This window comes from Phocoena phocoena, chromosome 13, assembly GCF_963924675.1.
Source record: "Phocoena phocoena chromosome 13, mPhoPho1.1, whole genome shotgun sequence".
Taxonomy (NCBI): domain Eukaryota; kingdom Metazoa; phylum Chordata; class Mammalia; order Artiodactyla; family Phocoenidae; genus Phocoena; species Phocoena phocoena.
In genome coordinates this window covers 36,557,467-36,576,643 of record NC_089231.1, presented here as the reverse complement: position 1 = coordinate 36,576,643, position 19,177 = coordinate 36,557,467, and positions in this window count along the sequence as shown.

Genomic DNA, 19,177 nt, shown 5'->3' with positions numbered 1-19,177 from the left:
AGTTCAATGATCACAACTAAGAAATTAACATTAATACAACACTATTCACCAGTCTTCTCCTAATTTCCTTTCTCTATATAAGAATATAATCTAGGATCTGACATTACATTTACTCATCCTGTCTCATTCTTTATCTTTATGGTTTCTCGGTCTTTATCTGTTTATCATGACCTTCACACTTTTGATCAGTTATCTGGTAGAGCATTTTTTTGTCTGGTGTTTTCTCATGGTTAGACTGAGTTTAAGGATATTTGGAAAGGATAGCAGAGAAATGAAGTACTTTTCTCAACTCATCTTATTTTGTGTCATAAATTATGAGATTAAACTTGGTCACTTGCTGAAGGGGGTGTTTTTCATGTTTCTCCACTGTGAAGTTACTATCTTTCTTCTTTCCATGCTTTGTTTTTAGGTGTCCCTAAGTCCAGTTCACACTCAAGGGGAGGAGAATTAAGCTTCAATTCCTGAAGGGAGAACTCTGAAAGAAATTTTAAACAAAGTCAAGTCTTGAACAATAGGGGGTTAAGTGTTCCATCCCCTCTGCATAGTCAAAAGTCTGTGTACTGCTAACTCTGCCTGGAAACAAAATAATTGATAACAGACTTACTCAAGGACAGGAAGCTGAAAAATTCTGGATAGAATCAAGACTCAAGCCCTAGTTATTTTGATTCCACATAATCATACACAAACTTTTCTCTACATTTAGTTAATTTAAAGATCTGTAAGAAAATATAGGTATTTACTACATTTATTGAAAAAAAATTCTTTTTATCAGTGGACCCATGCAGTTCAAACTGTATTTATTGTTCAAGGGCCAACAATATATGTTAAAAGCACCTCAAACATTGAAAATATTTTGGGGGAGATACTTTGAATATATAAGGGTAACCTATTCTCTTTAAAGTTTTACTCACTAATTTTAGCATTCATTGTGGATTTTACCCTCAACAAGTATTACTGGCTGTTCTAATCATGATTTTTTTCACGTTTCCCACATCAGTTTCTCATATATTGGCTGGAATTTTTCTGTAAGGAAAAGTTATCATTACTTCATTATTTATTTGTTTATTTCTTCAATTGCTTATTTACATTAGGATGGACTCATGGGTATATATTTTTAGTCAAAATTTCATACTATCTTTATATAGTTGCTTAAATTGTTTCAGCTTTGGCCATTAGGTGCTCTTTCATATTGGTTCCTTTGTCCTTTTAACATGCACCTCTCCTTTGTTTTTCTTTATAGCACTTCTCTAATTTCTAGTCCCACAAGATTCTTCAGGGCCTTCTGGTATTTCCAAACCCTAGTTCAAGATTCAAATATTTCTTTAAGGACCCCTAGATCAGATCCTTATTGGAAAATAATATTTAAAGTCCAAGAGGTATGCTCATTGCTAGTGAATTTTCACTGATTTTAAGCCCTCTCAGCAAACTTGCAAGGAAATGTGTGTGTTTTTACTAACCATGTATACATTTATATCTATATTTTCTTTATCTGTCTATTGTGTATATCTATCTAATCTATCAATCAAAATAAATATGCATTCATTCTGTTATCTCTCACGTTGACACACCACCTCAAGGTTCATTACTTCCTTTCCTGTTTTACCTGTTTTTAACTTCTTCATTTTACAAAAAAGAAGCCTGAATCTCATTATCTCCAATATATTTGCTTTTCCAAACCTTGTATACATGTAAAGTCAGAATCACTTACCTGGACTCCTGTGAAAAAATTAAATTTACCAATCATTGTAAATTGTTTGTGTACAGTTTTTTTGGTTGTTGTTATATTGTTGTTATTTTTAGCCTAACAGTGTTTGGTAAAAATACTGTTTTACAAATTTATTTAGGTTAGTTGCTTCCTTCCCCATCCTCTTTAGTGGACATATGTCCTATATCTGTAATGTGGTTAGATTCCTTCTTCACAGTCTGATTGTTTCATTTTGAATTCTCCTACTCTCCTTGGTGTTTTTTCCTTTCCATTTTTTTCCCAAATATATGTTCAGCAGATTTATATAAAATGTATAAATTATAAGTATATCCCAATGATTTTTTACAATGTACATATGGACATTATTTCCATGCAGTTCAAGATATAAAATATCACTGGCACACACACAGCTCCCCTTAGGACCCTCCCAGGCATTACTTCTCAAAAAGTAATCTTTATTTTTAAGGTTTGTAACAATGGGTTAGCTTATCTGTTTTTGAACACACTATAAATAGATTCATTTTTTTAACCCAATATTATGTTTATGTGACCTATTCATGTTGTGATGTGTAGGAGTGGTTTGTTCTTTTGAATCATCCTATAGTGTTCTTTAATCAACTTTATTGAAGGACAATTTATAAACAATAAAATGCACCTATTTTTAAACATATGGTTTGCATTTTGATATATGTATGCTCTACTCAAGATACAGAACAGTCCCAGCACCACAAAGACATTCTCTCATGCTACATTACAGTCTAGACCATTTCCTCATCCACTCCATGTCTCATTGATCTTATATCTTACCAACTTGGTCATTTTGAAATATTCATCTCTCTGTGTTCCTCCCTGGCTTTCAAAACAATCAGTCCTTCTCCATTGCTTTCAGGATAAAATGACTTTTTTATGTTCTCCATGAGCTGACCTCTGCTTACTGTCACTTGTTCCTCTCCTATTCATTCTAATGTCTTTCTATGTAGGATTACTTATAATTTCATGAATGTCCTGAGATTTGTCCTTTATGCCTTCATACATGTATGAATTTCTCTGAGAGCAACCTTCCTTTCCCTTCACACCCCTAGTCAGCCAATTAGCTAATTTTGATCTACCCCTTAGAACTAAACTCTGCTACCTTTTCCTCCAGTTGTGTGAGATGATGGCCCTCAGAAGTGCACCCATAGCACCTTATGTTCACATCTGTCATAATGCTTATCATATGATATTTTTAAATTAATTTTTTACTTTTTATTTTATATTGGAATATAGCTGACTAAAAATGTTGTGATAGTTTCAGGTGCACAACAAAGTGACTCAGCCATACATATACATGTATCCATTCTCCCCCAGACTCCCCTCCTATCCAGGCTGCCACATAACATTGAGCAGAGGTCCCTATGCTATACAGTAGGATCTTGTTGGTTATACTTTTTAAATATAGCAGTGTGTACCTGTCAGCCCAAACTCCCTAACTATCCCTTCCCTCCACCCTTCCCCTCTGGTAACCATAAGTTCATTCTCTAAGTCTGAGTCAATTTCTGTTTTGTAAATATGTTAATTTGTATCATTTATTTTAGATTCCGCATGTAAGTGATATCATACGATATTTCTCTTCTCTGACTTCACTCTGTATGACCATCTCTCAGTCCATCCATGTTGCTGCAAATGGCACTATTTCATTATTTTTTTATGGCTGAGTAATATTACATAGTATATATGTGCCACAACTTCTTTATCCAGTCCTCTGTCAACGGATATTTAGGTTGCTTCCATGTCTTGGCTATGAACAGTACTGCAATGAACATTGGGGTGCATGTATCCTTTCAGACCATGTTTTTCTCCAGATATATGCCCAGGAGTGAGATTGCAGGGTCACATGGTAGCTCTATTTTTAGTTTTTTAAGGAAGCTTCACACTGTCCTCCATAGTGGCTGTACCAGTTTAAATTCCCACTAATAGTGTAAGAGGGTCCCCTTCTCTCCATACCCTCTGCAGGATTTATTGTTTGTGGACTTTTTAATGATAACCATTTTGACTGGTGTGGTTGAACATATTTTTGTGTGCCTCTTTGTCATCCATATGTTTCCTTCAAAAAATGTCTATTTAGGTCTTCTGCCCATTTTTTGATTAAGTTATTTGTTTTGGTGATATTAAGCTGCATGAGCTCTTTGTAGATTTTGGAGACTAATCCCTTGTCGGTCATGTCATTTGCAAATATTTTCTCCCAATCTGTGGGTTATCTTTTCATTTTCTTTATTGTTTCCTTTGCTGTGCAAAAGCTTTCAAGTTTAATTAGGTCCCATTTGTTTATTTTTGTTTTTATTTCCATTACCCTGGGAGATGTATCAGAAAAGAGATTGCTGCAATTTATGTCAGCAAGTGTTCTGCCTATGTTTTTCTCTAGGAGTTTTATAGTGTCCAGTCTCAAATTTAGGTCTTTAATCCATTTTGAGCTTATTTTTGTGTATGGTGTTAAAGAATGACCTAATTTCATTTTTTTACATGTAGCTGTCCAGTTTTCACAGCACCATTTGTTGAAGAGACTGTCTTTCCACCATTGTATAGTCTTGCTCCTTTGTTGTAAATTAATTGACCATAGGTGTGTGAGTGTACTTCTGGGCTTTCTACCCTGTTGCTTTGATCTATAGCTCTATTTTTGTGCAAGTACCGTACTGCTTTGATGACTACAGCTTTGTATTATAGTCTGAAGTCAGGGAACCTGATTCTTCCAGCTCCATTTTTCTTTCTCAACATTGCTTTGGCTATTTGGGGTCTTTTGTGTCTCCATACAAATTTTAAGATTTTTTGATCTACTTCTGTGAAAAAATGACATTGGTAATTTGATAGGAATTGCATTGAATCTGTAGATTGCCTTGGGTAGTATAGTCATTTTGACAATATTTAGTCTTCCAATACAAGAACATGGTATATCTTTCCATCTGTTTGTGCCTTCTTCGATTTCTTTCATCACTGTCTTAGAGTTTTCAGAGTACAGGTCTTTTGTCTCCTTAGGTAGGTTTATTCCTAGGTGTTTTATTCTTTTTGATGCAGTGGTAAGTGGGATTATTTCGAATTTCTGTTTCTGATCTTTCATTGTTAGTGTATAGAACTGCAACAGATTTTGGTGTATTAATTTTGTAGCCTGCAAATATACCAAATTCATTGATTAGCTCTAATAGTTTTCTGGTAGTGTCTTTAGGATCTTCTATGTATAGTATCATGTCATCTGCAAACAGTGACAGTTTAATTTCTTTTCCAATTTGGATTACTTTTATTTATTTTTCTTCTCTGATTGACCTAGTTGGACTTCCAAAACTATGTTGAATAAAAGTGGTGAGAGTGTACATCCTTGTCTTGTTCCTGATCTTAGAGGAAGTGAGTTCAGCTTTTCATCATTGAGTATGATGCTAGCTGTAGGTCTGTCATATATGGCCTTTATTATGTTGAAGTAGGTTCCCTCTATGTCCACTTTCTGGAGAGTTTTTATCACAAATCAGTGTTGAATTTTGTCAAAACCTTTTTGTGCATCTATTGAGATGATCATATGGTTTTTATACTTCAATTTATTGGTGTGATGTATCATGCTGATTGATTTACAGATATTGAAAAATCCTTGCATCCCTGGGATAAATCCCACTTGATCATGGCATATGATCCTTTAATATATTGCTGGATTCAAATTGCTAGTATTTTGTTGAGGATTTTTGGATCTATGTTCCTCAGTGATATTGTCCTGTAATTTTCTTTTTTAGTGGTATCTTTGTCTGGTTTTGGTATCAGGGTGATTGTGGCCTCATAGAATGAGTTTGGGAGTTTTCCTTCCTCTGCAATTTTTTGGAAGAGTTTGAGAAGGATAGGTCTTAGTTCTTCTATAAATGTTTGATAGTATTCACCTGTGATGCCATCAGGTCCTGGATTTCTGTTTGTTGAGAGGTTTTTAATTACAGTTTCAATTTCAGTGTTAGTAATTGGTCTGTTCAAATTTTCTAATTCTTCCTGGTTCAGTCTTGGAAGGTTATACCTTTCTAAGAATTTGTCCATTTCTTCCAGGTTGTCCATTTTATTAGCATACAATTGCATATAGTAGTTCCTTTTTATCCTTTGTATTTCTGTGGTGTCAATTGTAACTTCTCCTTTCTCATTTCTAATTTTATTGATTTGAGTCCTCTCCCTTTCTTCTTGATGAATCTGGCTAAAGGGTTATCAATTTTGTTTATCTTTTCAAAGAACCAGCTTTTAGTTTCATTGATCTTTGCTATTGTCTTCTTTGTCTCTTTCATTTATTTCTGCTTTGATCTTTATGATTTCTTTCTTTCTACTAACTTTGTGTTTTGTTTGTTCTTCTCTCTCTAGTTGTTTTAGGTGTAAGGTTTGGTTGTATATTTGAGATTTTTCTTTTTTCTTGAGGTAGGTTTGTATTGCTATAAACTTCCCTCCTAGAACTGCTTTTGCTATAACCCATAGGTTTTGGACTGTTGTGTTTTCATTTTCATTTGTCTCTAGTTATTTTTTGATTTCCTCTTTGATTTTTTCAGTGATCCATTTGTTGTTTAGTAGCATGTAGTTTAGCCTCCACATGTTTGTGTGTTTTATAGTTTTTTTTCTTGTAGTTTATTTCTAATCTCATAGTCTTGTGGTTGGAAAACTTACTCGATTTTATTTCAATTTTCTTAAATTGACTGAGGCTCATGTTGTGGCCTAGGATGTGCTCAATCTTGGAGAAGTTTCTATGGGCACTTGAGAAGAATGTGTATTCTTGTGCTTTTGGAGAGAGTGCACAATAAATATCAATTAAGTCCAGCTGGTCTAATGTGTCATTTAAGTTCTGTGTTTCTTATGTATTTTCTGTCTGGATGATCTGTCCATTGGTGTAAGTGAGGTGTTAAAGCCCCCCCAATATTATTGAGTTACTGTTGATTACTCCCTTTGTGTCTGTTAGTATTTGCCTTATATATTGGGATGCTCCTTTGTTGGGTGCATATATGTTTACAATTGTTATATCTTCTTCTTGGATTGATACCTTGATTGTTATGTAATGTCCTTCTTTGCCTCTTATAACAGTCTCTATTTTTAAGTCTATTTTGTATGATATGAGTATCTCTACTCCAGCTTTCTTTTGATTTCCATTTGAATGGAATACCTTCTTCCATCCCCTCACTTTCATTCTGTATGTGTCCCTAGGTCTGAGGTGGGTCTCTTGTAGACAGCACATATACAAATTTTGTTTTCGTATCCATTCAGCCAGTCTATGTCTTTTGCTTGACACATTTACTCCATTTACATTTAAGGTGATTATTGATATGTGTGTTCTTATTGCCATTTTCTTCATTGTTTTAGGGTTTTTTTTTTTTTTTTTTAGGTTTTTTTTCTTTCCTTCCTCTTTTGTTCTCTTCTCTTGTGGTTTGATGACAATTTTTAGTATTGTGTTTGGGTTACATTTTCTTTTTTTGTCTGTATCTATTGTAGTTTTTGTGTTCGCTGCTCCCATGAGGTTTTGATATAGCAGCAATATATGTACAAGGTTGTTTTAAGTTGCTAGCCTCTTTCCCACATAAAGAGTTCCTTTAGCATTTGTTGCAAAGCTGATCTGGTGGTGCTGAATTCTCTTAGGTTTTGCTTGTCTGTAAAGCTTTTGATTTCTCTGTCAAATTTGAATGAGAGCTTGCTGGGTAGAGTATTTTTGACTGTAGGTTCTTCCCTTTCATCACTTTAAATATATCATGCCACTCCCTTCTGGCTTGCAGAGTTTCTGGTGAGATATCAGCTTTAAAACTTATGGGAGCTCCCTTGTATGTTATTTGTCTTTTTTCCCTTGTTTCTTTTAATAATTTTTCTTTGTCCCTGCCTGGGACTCTCTGCACTTCCTGGACATGGGTGGCTATTTTCCTTCCCATGTTAGGAAAGTTTTTGACTGTAATCTCTTCAAATATTTTCTCGGGTCCTTTCTCTCTCTTTTTTTCCTTCTAGGACCCCTATAGTGTGAATGTTGGTGTGTTTAATGTTGTCACAGAGGTCTTGTTTGCTGTTTTCATTTCTTTTCATTCTTTTTTCTTTATTTTCTTCTTCAGCAGTGATTTCCACCATTCTGTCTCCCAGGTCACTTATCCATTCTTCTGTCTCAGTTGTTCTGCTATTGATTCCTTCTGGTGTATTTTTCATTTCAGTTATTGTATTATTCATCTCTGTTTGTTTATTCTTTAATTCTTCTAGGTTTTTGTTAAACATTTATTGCATCTTCTTGATCCTTGCCTCCATTCTTTTTCCAAGGTCCTGAATCATCTTCGCTATTACTTTTGTGAATTCTTTTTCTGGATATTTGCCTATGTCCACTTCATTTAGTTGTTTTTCTGGGGTTTTATCTTGTTCATTCATCTAGGATCTAATCCTCTGTCTTTTCATGTGTCTATCTTTCTGTGATTGTGGTTTTCATTCCACAGCCTGCAGGATTGTAGTTTTCTTACTTCTGTCTTCCTTCTGGTGTAAGTGGCTTGTGCAAGATTCCTAATGGGAGGGACTGGTGGTGGCTAGAGCTGGGTGCTGCTTTGTGGGCAGAGCTCAGTAAAACTTTAATCTTTTTGTCTGCTGATTAGAGGGGCTGTGTTCCTTCCCTGTTGGTTGTTTGGCCTGAAATGGCCCATCACTGGAGCCTACAGACTCTTTGTTGGGGCTAATGAGTACTTCTCAGAACTTCTGCTTTCTGATGCCAGTGTCTTTGTCCCTGCAGTGAGCCACAGCTGCCCCCTGCTTCTACAGGAGATCCTCCAACACTAGCAGGTGAGTCTGGTTAGTCTCCTATGGGGTCACTGCTCCTGTCCCATGGGTTCTGGTGCACATAAGACTTTGTGCATGCCCTTCAAGAGTGGAGTCTGTATTTTCCCCAGTTCTGTTGAAGTCCTGCAATCAAATCCCCCTGGTCTTCAAAGTCCGATTCTCGGGCATTCCTCCTCCCATTGCTGGACCCCCAGGTTGGGAAGCCTGTTGTGGGGCTCAGAACCTTCACTCCAGTGGGTGGACTTCTGTGGTATAATTGTTCTCTAGTTTATGAGTTGTCCACCCAGTGGTGATGGCATTTAATTTTATCATGATTGTGCCCCTCTTACTGTCTCACTGTGGATTCTTCTTTGTCTTTGGATGTAGGGTATCTTTTCTGGTGAGTTCCAGTGTTTTCCTCTTGATGATTATTCAACAGTTAGTTGTGATTCTGGTGCTCTTGCAAGAGGGAATGAGCACACGTCCTTCTACTCTGCCATCTTGACCCAATCTCCATCATATGACATTTTTATCTATTTAAATTGTATTTTCTAAATTATCATTATGTAAAATTTACTTTGCAGGATGTTTATTTCTGTCAATGTTTATACATGTATAGATTCATGTAATTACTTGCATAATTAGGATGCTAAACATTTCAGTCCCATCACAATTCTCCCTCAAACTATCACTTTGTAGTCACCCTCTCTCTTTCTCTAATCGCTGGCAATGTCTGATCTCTTCTCCAATAGTACTGCTTGTCTTTTGGAGAATATTACATAAATGGGTCATAGGGTTTGTCACCTTATAATATTGGCTTTAAAATTAGTACAAGTTAGTGTGTGTGTTTATTAAATCGTCAAATAAGTCCTACAAAGTATATTTAAAATATTGTCTGGTAGAAAGTCTTTAAATCATTTAAGAGAAAAAAATAGAAAAAAAATATGTCTATGCTGCCTTTATAATTGCCTGAATAGTTACTATTACTAGTGTCCTATATTTCTTCACAGATTCAATTTATCTACTATTACTGAATCACTTCCTTTTAGCCTGCAGAATTTCATTTAGTATTTGGCTTCTAATAAAAAATTCTCTAAGTCTTTTTTTTCCTTTGGAAATGTCATTATTTTGCCTTCATACTTGAAGTATAGTTTTTATGGGTATAAAATTATTGATTAACACTTTATTTTTCCTTTCTTTCAATAGTTTTTCTATGCCTTTGCACTGACCATTGATTTTGATGAGAAGTGGGCTTATTATTGTTTTTCCTTGTACTTAATGTGCCATTTTACTATGGCTAGTTGCAAGATTTTCTCTTCATCTTTGTCTATCAACAGTTTCATTACAATATGTCTAGGTATGAATATCATTGTGTTTACTCAAAATTCATGGAGCTTCTTTGATATATAAATTAATGTTTTTCATCAAATTAGGGAAGTTTTGGTCATCATACCTTGGAATAATTTTTTTCTGTTTCTCTCTTTCTGGGGAAGTTTGGTGCAGTAATTTATTTTTTAATCATAGGAGTACTGCTCTTTTCAGCTCTCTGCATTTCTAAACTGAAATTGAAAGTTTATGTCACCAACATTTTATAGAACAGTATTTTGATGTACCATAAAAACCTCAAACTTAACATGACTCAACTTGATGTTATTTTTGTTATCTATAGTGAGTTCCTCCCTCTTGTTTCCTTATTTTTCATATTTAGGATCCTAAATCTCTCTATTCACTGGGTCATATCAACTGTTCAAGTCAAATTAACTTCAGAAGAAATGTTCAGTCGAAGCCAGAAAATAAACTACTAAGTGGAATGGACCTCTGCATTAATGGAGAGCACAGATTAGAGCCTATATTCCTGCTATCTTCAAGTTTCTATGACTCCCAAAATTGTTTTTTTTTTTTCTCTCTCTCTTTTATTTTATAAGGTGTGGTACAGGAAAACAAAGTTCCTTAGGAGAATACTTGGGTTGCTGTTGCCCAAATGTCTTATATTCTGTGATATTACATAAATAATTTATTTTTGTGAATTATAGTTCCACTACTCTGTATTAAGAGAAGTATTAATATCTTGTGATGATGAATTAAGATAATGTATGCAAAAATGTAATGATTGCACAAGTTCAAGACACCATTTTCATTTATCAGAGAACTTATGTACATATTCCTTAACATTTTAATAACCCTGAAGTTAGGATTGATACATGTTGGAGTTTAAGTAGCTATGCTTTCACCACCTCCCTTCTTAGTGCAGCATGAAATAACAGTACATTTTATAATTGATAATATTTTGGAATAAATGAAGACATAGCATCATATAATTATTATAAATTTCACTATTTCAGAGCACATTTTCTCATAAAAGAAGTCCTTATACAAACTGTATGTAAAAAGTATTCCTAATTTGAAACCCTAGGGTAAGAAGCTAAAAAAATATTGAGATAAGCACACATATATGTGCAGGTATAGCCATTTTCATTTGTTGGCATGTATGATTCAACATATTTCATTGCATAAAATAAAAGGAAAGATTGGCATTCTCATTTTACTTTAAAATATTAAGGATCACATGATAATAGGTTATTTAAATATAAATAGATTATTAATATAATGTTTTAACATTTTATATTACTTTAATATATTTCTATTTTATTTTTTCTTCTCATCAGGAACCTTTTATATATGCAGGGCAAGTTTGTAGTACTCCTTTTCACAGATAGTGAAACTGAGCCCCCCCCAAGTTATGGCCCTCATTTCATAGTGTATTAATATGGATTTAGAATCTGAAAGACGATTTGATTCCTAAATCTATTTTCTTTCTACCAGACCAGGTGTAATTTTTCTCCTAGTGGACTGTACAGTCACTATAAAAGCCTAAACTGGAGACTTTTTTTTTTTTTTTTTTTTTTTTTACTGATTTTCAAAGAATTGTAACTGAAAGTTCAGAAGAAAGGAAGAAACAGTAATGGTTCATGTAGTTGAAAATATGAAACTCTCTTTCTTATCTGCTTCCTCTGCCCCTTGATCTTGTCTTTGAATGGAATCAATTAAAATCCTTACACCCTATTAAGGCCCTCAATATCCTTCTATAATCCATAACTATTGGTTCTGTGCCAATTATTGGCCTATGCCCACAGAACTGGCAAAAATACAAGAACAAAATCTGTTAATTTTAGTAAACTGCTCACTCTAAGTCAGACCTTGTGCATGTGTATTAGATTTTTTACCTCATTTTATCCACTCAGAAATCAGGTGTAGACTAGATTTCAAACCTACTCTGTATATAAAGATAGACTGGGCTGTTTCAAGGGCACAATGCTGGCCTTTATTAGAATAATAAGAACATAGAAACAAAAATACACCTCATAGATGTTAAGTCATGAACAGATGATTGTCTCATGAGTAAGTTTTATCACAAAGTTGATTATAAATAACGAAGTTATTATCAAATTAAATTTAAAAAGGTAAATCTAGTATTCCATAAACTCTTTCTAGGCAACTTCATCTACTTTTGTGGCTTTAACCACTGAGTCATTTTAACAAATTACTTACAATCTTGTATCTTTTATCTAGACTTTAAGATGCTGGTACTTCTCCAGTTGGATTTCCAATAGTATCCCAAGTAAGATGCATCCTCTTCAGTACTATATAATGATGCTATGTTTAGAGTTTCTCAAACCAGATGCCAAAAAATATCACCCTCCCTTTCCCTGCCTCGCCCTCTCCTTGCACTTGGTCACTGTGTCTTGTTGCTCTTCCTGCTTTCAAGCCAGTTGAATCTGCCCTCTTTGTCCAACCCCATTGCTCTTTCCTTGACTCAATTCATAATCTCCTACTAGATAACTGAAATTATCTTCTAACTGCTCCTCATGCCTCCAGGCTTGCCTCTTTTCAATCTATTGTCCAATAACATCACCGTGTTTACTTCTCTTAAATGTCTACATGATTCTGTCACTACCTTGATTAAAATTGTCACTAAATATTAGGAAAGAAATCTAAGCCATCAGCAGGGCCTATGAAGCCTTTGAATATGTCTCCCTTGAACATCATCTCTTGAACTCCATCATGTACTTTCCCATCATGCTGTAGGCATTTTGAAATACAACGTTAGTACATAACCAATATGGTTATACAAGTATTAGACTAAAAATTCAGTGCATATAACAACTGATGCATTGCCGTAATCTCCTTTGATAACTGCCATAAAGTATGATATTCATACTGTATTCTTTCTCCACAAATTCAATGCAGCCAAATTTTTCTCAATAATTGAAACAAATTTTCATATTGTTAGCTTGTGCTGCACATTTATTTTAATTCATGTACATTAAGCATGCTTATAATGTGACTCCCGGGACTTCCCTGGTGGTGCAGTGGTTAAGAATCTGCCTGCCAATGCAGGGGACATGGGTTTGATCCCTGGTCTGGGAAGATCCCACATGCCATGGAGCAACTAAGCCTGTGAACCACAACTACTGAACCCGTGTGCCTGGAGCCCGTGCTCCTCAAAAAGAGAAGCCACCACAATGAGAGAAGCCCACACACCACAACGAAGAGTAGCCCCCCCTCTCCGCAACAAGAGAAAGCCTGTGCAGTAATGAAGATCCAACACAACCAAAAAATAAATAATAATAATAATAATAGTAATGTGACTCCCATGTTTTTCTCTTCTCCAAGTGCACAACATTATCTTTGTTTTTCTGACAAATGTTTACTTCACTTTCAAGATGTGACCCTGCAGCCATGTCATCCAGACTTCCCTGACCACCTCTTCTGTGCAAGGTGAGTCAGGCTATCTTCTTTTATGATACCATAACATTTAGATAATCATTGTATATCTTATTATTTGCTTAATTGTCACACTTTTCTTGCATAATTATGCTTGTTTTGATTTTTACAAGGATATGAGCTAAACCATTGGCAGAGCTCTCATTTTATGTGTCTTATACTTTGTTCTTAGGATGTTGCCTGGTCAGAATAGGGAATCAAGAACTGTTTATTTCATAAATGAGTAACTAATAAATATTATTATGTATAAATTTTGCTATACTGCATGATTATAAAGAATCAAATATTCAAGTAAGAAACTTAATGGGCATATTTTTAATGTCTAATTTGTAGGAAGAAAAGGAAGAGAAGGGAAACCTTGCTAGAAAATTGTTACTTTGAGGTAGAAGCTCCTTGGAGTTATTCATATTTGAAACCTATGAGTGCCAGACTCTTTTTGCAGGAGAGGATACATATGCAACCTTCTCTAAAACTTCTCAGGATCAACCATTAGGTCCATTTAGCCCATTTAGTTTGGCCAGAATACTGTAGAAAAATTTATGTGAGAATATTATTGTTCTCCTCAATATTTACTGTAAATAATGCTCTGTCTTGTCCTCCAGTCCCCAGCCCTCACAAATAAACACATGTCCAGCTCTAAGTTTTATTCCCATGCCCCTTTTTGTAAGAGTGTTTATGCCCAAATTGATAGAATTTGATGTCAATTTAACTTTGCTGTAGCTATCTTTTAATCTAGTGCTTTAATGTCTACTGTGGCTATAATTCATTCCTTCTACCCTATACTCTTTAAAAAAAAACTTCTATCCTTTCCTCTGTTTTCGTTTCCATCACCTAATCCCAGTAAGTTAGTGTTCAGTTTAATGATCCTGCAGTAATAAAATTAACAATATTTATGACAATGTCAACTCAGTATTAAAAAGTGCCTGCAACTTTACATCTAATGCATGTCTTCACAACGTAACTATCTGTACATGTTTCATCATCAGCTTTTTAAATTTTAATCTCCAATTTTAGAGTTGATTTTATCAAACTCATCATTAGCCTTTACAAAGCTACTTTTTTGTTTTACTTTTTATTCTCTTTTTACACAGTCTGAATTTCTATTCTGTCCCCTTTCATTGGCTCTGACTTTTATGTCAAATATGTTTTATAGGGGTTTCCCTGGTGGTGCAGTGCTTGAGAGTCTGCCTGCCAATGCAGGGGACATGGGTTCGTGCCCCTGTCCAGGAAGATTCCACATGCCGTGGAGCAGCTAGGCCCGTGAACCATGGCCGCTGAGCCTGCACATCCGGAGCCTGTGCTCCGCAGGGGGAAAGGCCAGAACATTGAGAAGCCCGTGTACAACAACAACAACAAATTATATATATATATATATATATATATATATATATATATATATATATATATATATGTTTTATATATATATATATGTTTTATATATATATATATGTCTTCTTCTAAAATATATAGTAATTATGTAGGTATTAATTTAATAAATGTATTAATAGTTGTAAGTGTGCATTTAATTTACAAATAGTTTATTGAGCTATATAAGTAGAATTATACCTCTTACCTTTTTCACTTAACACTTTTCAAATTCTGTCTAGATTGCCAAATATACTTCTGAGGTCTTAACTTTTAATGTTGTTGTTTTTTTTTTTTAACATCTTTATTGGGGTATAATTGCTTTACAATGGTGTGTTCGTTTCTGCTTTATAACAAAATAAATCAGTTATACATATACATATGTTCGCATATGTCTTCCCTCTTGCGTCTCCCTCCCTCCCACTCTCCCTATCACACCCCTCCAGGCTGTCACAAAGCACCGAGATAATATCCCTGTGCCATGCAGCTGCTTCCCACTAGCTATCTACCTTACTACGTTTGTTAGTGTGCATATGTCCATAACTCTCTCTCGCCCTGTCAAAGCTCATCCTTCCCCCTCTCCATATCCTCAAGTCCGTTCTCCAGTAGGTCTGCATCTTTATTCCTGTCTTACCCCTAGGTTCTTCATGATATATTTTTTTCTTAAATTCCATATATACGTGTTAGCATACGGTATTTGTCTTTTTCTTTCTGACTTACTTCACTTTGTATGACAGACTCTAGGTTTATCCATCTCATTACAAATAGCTCAATTTCGTTTCTTTTTAAGGCTGAGTAATATTCCATTGTATATATGTGCCACATCTTCTTTATCCATTCATCCGATGATGGGCACTTAGGTTGTTTCCATCTCCGGGCTATTGTAAATAGAGCTGCAATGAACATTTTGGTACATGACTCTTTATGAATTTTTGTTTTCTCAGGGTATATGCCCAGTAGTGGGATTGCTGGGTCATATGGTAATTCTATTTGTAATTTTTTTAAGGCACCTCCATACTGTTCTCCACAGTGGCTGAACCAATTCACATTCCCACCAGCAGTGCAAGAGTGTTCCCTTTTCTCCACACCCTCTCCAGCATTTATTGTTTCTAGATTTTTTGATGATGGCCATTCTGACTGGGGTGAGATGATATCTCATTGTAGTTTTGATTTGCATTTCTCTAATGATTAATGATGTTGAGCATTCTTTCATGTGTTTGTTGGCATTCTGTATATCTTCTTTGGAGAAATGTCTATTTAGGTCTTCTGCCCATTTTTGGATTGGGTTGTTTGTTTTTATGTTATTGAGCTGCATGAGCTGCTTGTAAATTTTGGAGATTAATCCTTTGTCAGTTGCTTCGTTTGCAAATATTTTCTCCCATTCTGAGGGTTGTCTTTTGGTCTTGTTTATGGTTTCCTTTGCTGTGCAAAAGCTTTGAAGTTTCATTAGGTCCCATTTGTTTATTTTTGTTTTTATTTCCATTACTCTAGGAGGTGGGTCAGAAAGGATCTTGCTGTGATTTATGTCATAGAGTGTTCTGCCTATGTTTTCCTCTAAGAGTTTGATAGTTTCTGGCCTTACATTTAGGTCTTTAATCCATTTTGAGCTTATTTTTGTGTATGGTGTTAGGGAGTGATCTAATCTCATACTTTTACATGTACCTGTCCAGTTTTCCCAGCACCATTTATTGAAGAGGCTGTCCTTTCTCCACTGTACTTTCCTGCCACCTTTATCAAAGATAAGGTGTCCATATGTGCGTGCATTTATCTCTGGGCTTTCTATCCTGTTCCATTGATCTATCTCTCTGTTTTTGTGCCAGTACCATACTGTCTTGATTACTGTAGCTTTGTAGTATAGTCTGAAGCCAGGGAGCCTGATTCCTCTAGCTCCTTTTTTCGTTCTCAAGATTGCTTTGGCTATTCGGGGTCTTTTGTGTTTCCATACAAATTGCGAAATTTTTGTTGTAGTTCTGTGAAAAATGCCAGTGGTAGTTTGATAGGGATTGCATTGAATCGGTAGATTGCTTTGGGTAGTAGAGTCGTTTTCACAATGTTGACTCTTCCAATCCAAGAACATGGTATATCTCTCCATCTATTTGTATCATCTTTAATTTCTTTCATCAGTGTCTTATAATTTTCTGCATACAGGTCTTTTGTCTCCTTAGGTAGGTTTATTCCTAGATATTTTATTCTTTTTGTTGCAGTGGTAAATGGGAGTGTTTTCTTGATTTCACTTTCAGATATTTCATCATTAGTATATAGGAATGCAAGAGATTTCTGTGCATTAATTTTGTATCCTGCTACTTTGCCAAATTCATTGGTTAGCTCTAGTAGTTTTCTGGTAGCATCTTTAGGATTCTCTATGTATAGTATCATGTCATCTGCAAACAGTGACAGCTTTACTTCTTCTTTTCTGATTTGGATTCCTTTTATTTCCTTTTCTTCTCTGATTGCTGTGGCTAAAACTTCCAAAACTATGTAAGAGTGGTGAGAGTGGGCAACCTTGTCTTGTTCCTGATCTTGGTGGAAATGCTTTCAGTTTTTCACTATTGAGGATGATGTTTGCTGTGGGTTTGTCATATATGGTCTTTATTATGTTGAGGAAAGTTCCCTCTACGCCGACTTTCTGCAGGATTTTTATCATAACTGGGTGTTGAATTTTGTCGAAAGCTTTCTCTGCATCTATTGAGATGATCATATGGTTTTTCTCCTTCAATTTGTTAATATGGTTTATCACATTGATAGATTTGCGTATATTGAAGAATCCTTGCATTCCTGGAATAAACCCCACTTGATCATGGTGTATGATCCTTTTAATGTGCTGTTGGATTTTGTTTGCTAGTATTTTGTTGAGGATTTTTGCATCTATGTTCATCAGTGATACTGGCCTGTAGTTTCCTTTCTTTGTGACATCCTTGTCTGGTTTTGGTATCAAGGTGATGGTGGCCTCGTAGAAGGAATTTGGGAGTGTTCCATCCTCTGCTATATTTTGGAAGAGTTTGAGAAGGATAGGTGTTAGCTCTCCTCTAAATATTTGATAGAATTCACCTGTGAAGCCATCTGGTCCTGGGCTTTTGTTTGTTGGAAGATTTTTAATCACAGTTTCAATTTCAGTGCTTGTGATTGGTCTGTTCATATTTTCTATTTCTTCCTGATTCAGTCTTTGCAGGTTGTGCATTTCTAAGAATTTGTCCATTTCTTCCAGATTGTCCATTTTATTGGCATAGAGTTGCTTGTAGTAATCTCTCCTGATTTTTTTTATTTCTGCAGTGTCAGTTGTTACTTTTCCTTTTTCATTTCTAATTCTATTGATTTGAGTCTTCTCCCTTTTTCTCTTGATGAGTCTGGCTAGTGGTTTTTCTATTTTAATTATCTTCTCAAAGAACTAGCTTTTAGTTTTATTGATCTTTGCTATTGTTTCCTTCATTTCGTTTTCATTTATTTCTGATCTGATTTTTATGATTTCTTTCTTTCTGCTAGCTTTGGGGTTTTTTGGTTCTTCTTTCTCTAATTGCTTGAGGTGCAAGGTTAGGTTGTTTATTCGAGATGTTTCCTGCTTCTTAAGGTGGGCTTGTATTGCTATAAACTTCCCCCTTAGAACTGCTTTTGCTGCATCCCATAGGTTTTGGGTCGTTGTGTCTCTATTGTCATTTGTTTCTAGGTATTTTTTAATTTCCTCTTTGATTTCTTCAATGATCACTTCATTATTAAGTAGTGTATTGTTTAGCCTCCATGTGTTTGTATTTTTTACAGATCTTTTCCTGTAATTGATATCTAGTCTCATGGCGTTGTGGTCAGAAAAGATACTTGATACAATTTCAGTTTTCTTAAATTTACCAAGGCTTGATTTGTGACCCAAGATATGATCTATCCTGGAGAATGTTCCATGAGCACTTGAGAAAAATATGTATTCTGTTGTTTTTGGATGGAGTGTCCTATAAATATCAATTAAGTCCATCTTGTTTAATGTATCATTTAAAGCTTGTGTTTCCTTATCTATTTTCATTTCGGATGATCTGTCCATGGGTGAAAGTGGGGTGTTAAAGTCCCCTACTATGAATGTGTTACTGTCGATCTCCCCTTTTATGGCTGTTAGTATTTGCCTTATGTATTGAGGTGCTCCTATGTTGGGTGCATAAATATTTACAATTGTTATATCTTCTTCGTGGATCGATCCCTTGATCATTATGTAGTGTCCTTCTTTGTCTCTTTTAATAGTCCTTATTTTAAAGTCTATTTTTCTGATATGAGAATTGCTATTCCAGCTTTCTTTTGGTTTCCATTTGCATGGAATATCTTTTTCAATCCCCTTACTTTCAGTCTGTATGTGTCTCTAGGTCTGAAGTGGGTCTCTTGTAGACAGCATATATAAGGGTCTTGTTTTTGTATCCATTCAGCCAATCTGTGTCTTTTGGTGGGAGCATTTACTCCATTTACATTTAAGGTAATTATCGGTATGTATGTTCCTATTCCCATTTTCTAAATTGTTTTGGGTTCGTTATTATAGGTCTTTTCCTTCTCTTGTGTTTCTTGTCTAGAGAAGTTCCTTTAGCATTTGTTGTAAAGCTGGTTTGG